Source organism: Saccostrea echinata, unplaced genomic scaffold, assembly GCF_033153115.1.
Source record: "Saccostrea echinata isolate AGI-Se365-2 ecotype Australia unplaced genomic scaffold, CSIRO_AGI_Sech_v1 ptg000030l, whole genome shotgun sequence".
Lineage (NCBI taxonomy): Eukaryota > Metazoa > Mollusca > Bivalvia > Ostreida > Ostreidae > Saccostrea > Saccostrea echinata.
In genome coordinates, this window is record NW_026889779.1 from 23,593,756 (window position 1) to 23,600,237 (window position 6,482).

Consider the following 6,482-nt stretch of genomic DNA (forward strand, 5'->3'; position numbering starts at 1 on the left):
AAAAAAAGTTGCTTAATTATAGATTATCAGTTCCGGTGTCGACTGAAGGAATTCGAAATACCTTAAAATATAGGGAGATTGGTGGCCAAGTAAAAGGCATATTAAAAACAATTAAATGTCTAAGGAGATTTGTTACTCTGAATTTAGGCAAACTTTGTTAAATCGGCCATTTATGGAAAGTCCAATATAGAGAATGGGCCAAAAAATTAATTAATTAAAAAAAAATGTTAGATTTTGTCGGTAAAAAAATGTATATGTATTTTCATTAAATCGCAATTTTCCACTTCTCTTCTGAAATTGTGGTAATTTTCTTGAAAAAATAACCTAATATAAATGATATATGAGGTATAATAGCAAAAAGTAGGCGAGCTTCGTAGGACCCATATCTACATGTATAGATATTTACAAAATATTTCGTATTTGGAATTATTGTGCCTAGTTTGTTATTTATGCAAAATATCTTTAATTTTTCTCTGAGGCAAGGTCTTTAAATGCTAATAATACAAATTTCTGAGAGATCAACAAAAGAATTCAATACATGTGAAAAAATGATCTCAGACACTCCCCCCTCCCCCCCCCCCCCCCAACCCCTAGAAAAACGAACTACTTGTACGTTGTGAGTTGGTAAGGAGAGTAATACATATAATATATAATTTTTGAACATGCGATTTGTCAACGTGAAATGTAAATTTTTTACTTTCAAGATTTGTTTCCTTGCATTTTGTTACTTTTAGGAAACGACGGAGTTGAACACTTAAACTTTCCATGATAACCAGACTTGAGCGCCATCTAGTGTAAATTCACATCATATCTGTTCTTTTTTGGACGCCATCTAGCGTCAGTTCTGTAAATGACTGTTGGTTTTGCATTAGTGATCGTTCCATTTGAAACAGAGTCTGCTGATTTTTATTTTTTAGCCCTTTTTTTTTTGTATTTCAGTAGTTTTTCAGTTATGCATTTACGTCTTCTGTACCCTTTCCCCGGTGCATAATGGGATCAATAAATGTTGATGATTTATGTTCCCCTTAATGCAAAAACTCGTTATGAATTTTGATCATATATTTTTGCAGTAAAATATATACAATGGAGTTGGACACAAGTTCTTAAACTTAAATTTGCGCTCTCCCTACATGAAATTTCAAAAATGAAAAAGGTAAAGATAACGAACAGTGATCGATCTCAAAAAATCTATGAACAATACAATTCTGTGATGAAGGCATAAAACACGGACCCCTGGAAATTCCAGAGGTAGTATTAGGTGCCTAGAGAGGTTAACATCCCCTGTTGATCTCACACCCGCCGTAGGCCCTATGTATTGTTCAGGTAGACCTAGCAATTTGTATGAAATACATGTAAGTCAGCTAAAATACGACCAAATGATAGGTTATATTTGCTAACAGGGTCATTATAACGACCACAGAATTTACGAAATGCCGACTTTAAACGAGGTTGTTGAAATCTCTGTATTATCAACTTATCTGTCAGTAGCCTGCCTCGTTTGAAGAATTGATCGCACTCGGAGCATGCTCTTAAATCAGTTAGGAGATGTAATCATTATATGCAGGTGATATCGGGATATTGCTACAAAAATAAGGAAAGTTGACGATGGAAAATTAAATTAAACGTGTCCCACAGTTTGCACAGAATAAATTACATCAACACAAAACATGAATACAAACGCTGCTAAGGTATGGCTGATACACAATATTTAACAAGAATAATCAATCAGTGTTGGATATATAAACGTACGACTTTCCTACAAGGACGCAATGGACTAAAAATAATGCTACACTTGTAGTGATCCCTTTCTAGTGCACAGTTTTATATGATGAAGTCTATTGTGCAGTAAATCATAGAGTCGTCTTCCAAAACTGAAGTAAGACAGAACTACTGTTACTTTTTGTGTAATTTTACTTTTAAAAGCAGACAGTGATTTCAAAGTTCCTTTGTCTAGTGATAATGAGCTCCACTTGTTTACTAACGTTCGAACAAATGATGATTTATAAGTTTGAAATATACATACGAACATATTACAGTTTTGAGAATTCCTTGTTGTATAAACAGAAGAATTGTGTCCATGTCAGATATAAGCTCTAAATCACATAGATAATCAAGATCCAAATTATTATAAATTTTGTGCATGGTATTTAATCTGTGGGTTTTGGGTCTTTTACTACTTATATGATGCAGTTCCCAGTCTGTATTGAAATGCATACATGTATGTTTATTGAGAAATCATTAAACCGAGGTAGGCTACTCACAGATAAGTTGATGTTACAGGGATTTCAAGAACATCCTTTAAAGTCAGCATTTCGTAAAATTTGTGGTCGTTATAATGATTTTGTTAGCAAATATATAACCTATCAAAGGGTCGTATTTTGACCGACTTATTTGATATACGAATTATTAGGCCTTCGTTTTCATTCTAAACTTGACTACGGAATATGCCGTCTAACTGATTAATACATAGCATTCACGGCGGGTTTGACGGGTCGACAGGAGATACTTACTCCTCCTGGACACTTGATCCTATTTCTGGAATTTCTTGGTGCCCTTGTTTTATGCCATGTTCACAGATTTGTATTTGTAGGTTTTCTTGAGATCGATCACTGTTCGTTATCTTCACTTTTTCAGTAATAGACTGATTTTTTTCTGCATTAGACAGTAAGATTTTAAAATGAGACGACAAACTTTATGTTTAAGTTAAATGAAGAAGTTACTTCTAAATGCTGGTGAGTTTGAACGTATTGGCTATCTTGGAAAAAGAAGATTTGGATTTTCTACATTTTTTCTTGTACTAAAAGACGACTTAAGTTTTGGAGAAATTAAATTTTAGTAACCATTTTTGACCAGTTTTGAATATTTTTAATATTCCCAAAAATCAAAATGAATTTAAATTACCATATCTATATTGGATCCCGAAACTTTATACAAAAATACAAACAAAGATACATTGCGGGTTCCAGTAAATGTCCTATCAAGCCTCTTTCTGTACTCTTCACTAAAATATTTACAGCAATGAAGGAGAAACTGCAGGAGTACTGTGCAACAATATATTCGAGAAGTGGTGTAAATCAGATGTGGATACTTAAAAATTCAAAGGAAATTTTGGAAACTTTGAAATCACAAAATTTTACCAAAGTCAATAATATAAAAACGACTTTCCAACTCAATATACAAGCATTCCCCACGATAAATTGAAGTCAAGGCTTTTTGACATTAAAGACATTTGCTTTTTCAATAAAAATGGAACTCGTAAATTTATTTACCTTGTCATTGGTTATTTACAAAATTATTTCGTTAAAAACATTCTGATGTGCACACAAGTACTATACTAGTAGTCTGAAGTTGATATTTAGAAGATGCTTGATTTTCTGATTGACAATATCTATGTGGTTTTAGGAGACCATGTCTTCCAACAATCTGTTGGAAATCCCATGGGTACCAATTGCGCTCCGTTATAAGCAGACTTATTTTTGTATCCTTATGAAAAAAAAAAATTGTTCAAAATCTTAAATATGAGAAGCAGAAAACACTTGCTGTGGCCTTCAACTCAGTATTTAGATATATCGACGACGTATTATCATTTAACAAAAGCTATTTCCATTCATATGTCGACACGTTATATCCCAGTGAGCTTGAAATTAAAGATACCACAGAGTCCGACACATGTGTTTCATACTTTGATATTTTACTAGAAAAAGACGTTAATGGTAATCTAACAACAAAGCTTTATGATAAACGTGATGACTAACTTTTCAATCGTCAACTTCCCTTACTTATTTAGCAATATACCTTTATCACCTGCATATGGGGTTTTTGTGTCCAGTTGATCATGCTCTACGTATAAACAATTTCTAAAACGAGGTAAATTATTGACAAACATGTTGATGAAAATATATCAACAGTCTCGTTAAAAGTCATCATTTAGCAACTTCTATGGTCGATACAATGACCTTGTCAGCAAATACAATTTATCATTGAGTCAAATGCTGACTGAGGTTTTTCATACTAATTGTTAGGCCGTTATTTAAACACTGAATTGTAGACGGATTTTTCCATTATTTCCCGATCATTACAAGGAGCACACGGCGGGTGTGACCGGTAGGCAAGGGATGCTCATTCCTCCCTGGCACCTGATCCCACCTCTGATTAGAGATCCATGTTTCCTCTGCTCCTGATTTGTATTGTTTGAATGGACTTTTGAGTTTGAATTCTGTTCGTTATCTTCAAATAAAATTGACATTTTTCTCGAAAAAGTGGAAAGTCAAAAGTTTTTATGAAAAAACACGAATTTTATTCTATTTTTTTTATTTATTTATTTTTTTTATTTTTTATTTTTTGTTCACAATGTATTTTTTGAGATGAGTGATTGACGTGTATTCATGAACTAAATTTGTAAACATTTTTGCCCCTTACATATCATCGATATAATCCTTTTTTTTTTTTTTTTTTTTTTTTTTTTTTTTTTTTTTGATTTCTTAGGTATTGAGTCTCAAGTACAACGTTAAAGTGTATGAATTAGAAACATCTCCTGTCTGTTTTTCTGTTTTATGTATTTATGCATGGATAGTTTGAAATATGTATTTAAAAAAAGGGGGGGGGGACCAGATCAATATAATATCGAGTAAGTAATAAATATCCATATTTGTGGAAAAGACAGAAACACAGAACTATTCCTAAGATAAGACAATGTGACCTTTTTAAACCAAAAGACTCATCTTCATTAATACAAAAAAAGAAATGAATTAGCTTCAATTAAGAACTACTCCCCAAGGTATCGAGAAATACATGACACGGTGTACATCCCATGAAAGCTTAGTATTTCGATCTCGTCTTATTACCAGCAGTAATCATGGTCACAGTCTTTCAGTGAAAATATTTTGCTTTATATTGATTTTAATCATTCTCTTCAATTTTCTTTTCGCTCTTGTCAGCACGATCCCCCTAGTGAAGAAATATAAAAAAAAAAGTTTATTGCCTAGATGGAAATTATAGCTAAGCCTATCCTTTTCCCCTTTTTGTATTTATACTACGTCACTACAGCGCATACTCACGGTAGATGATAGTTTAGTAGTACAGAAACATGATAATGCTTTAAATTAATTATTATTCTAACATAACCCTTTCGCTACTGGTGTTAAACGATGGAAACAGAGCCAGGTTTAATCACCACAAGCTTCGGTCAATGCTGCATATCTTTTATCAGTAGCAGTCTGATATTATTAATCGCAGAATGGCAAAAACAGCTGCAAAATCAAACTGTATTACTCAGACGGTGATTTCAGCGTTTGAGATTGAATCAAATAATGCACATTAATAATTAGTCATGTATGTGAGCATTTTCATTGTATCTATCAGAATGTTTTTTTTCCGATCTTGTCTCTGGGTAGAAAGATTTCAGATCCCATAGTCATTTAAAGTGTTTATTGTTTAGCTATTTATTAACAGTTGTAAAACTGTTTGCCAAGTACAAAAGTCCGTTTCTAGTATCTTGAGTCGAGTACGTTGAAATTATAGCCCTCAGCGGTACGCACTTTATATTTCTAGAATTGATTAGAAAAACATAATTAAATTCCATATGCGTATCGATTGGTTTAAGATACTGAAGTACATGTATATACTTTTATGAAATCGAACATTTTCCATTAATTTCCTATTGAGGTGCTTTAAAATATGGAGAGGAAGTTCAGTTGCACAAAAATTCCAATGAAGTATATTAAGTGTTCGTTGGTCAGCAATAGAACTATTGACACCTAGAAATAATTAAACATAAACTGAAAGGAAAAAGAAACGCAGGGTAAACATTTGAAGTGAATTAATGCTATTTTTAACGTATTTTCCAGTATTGTTATCTAACATTTAAACTCATCTTTAATCAACAAGCTACCGAAATTTCATTTGATTTTGACTGATAATTCACGAGTTATTAAAATTCATATGATGGTACCCCCCACAAATTCATAAGACGGTACCCCCCAACAAGTGAAAATAAAAATTCTCATTATCTCCCTTGCGCATCTGTCACAGAATTGATTCTCCTCTACATGGAGTTTGTCACTGCATTCATCTTTCTCATAGGGATATTATTCAACCCTTCCGACAAGGCAGTACACACCTCCGACCAGTTTTCATAATTTTCAGCCACGCAGTCAAACATTTTTCGCATACAGGTACATCGAAACAATTCAAGTACTTCAGAGATAAAAAAAAAATATTGTTTGATATGTTTTAAGTGTTCGAGTGTTTCTAGATGAGCAGTTTCGTGACCTTTCCTTACTTCTTTCAACAAAACTCATGAGAATATCGCTGTCAGCAAAACCTTATTGATTCCAGGTCAAAATAAAAGACAGAAGTAGAGACTATGTTTTCGACACAAGCTAAAGACTGGGTTTTGCAAACAGAGAATAAAAAGGTCAAAGATCAATTAAGGACTTTTGCTGAGAATGACTGTTATTCATTAAGTTTAAAAAACACCACTG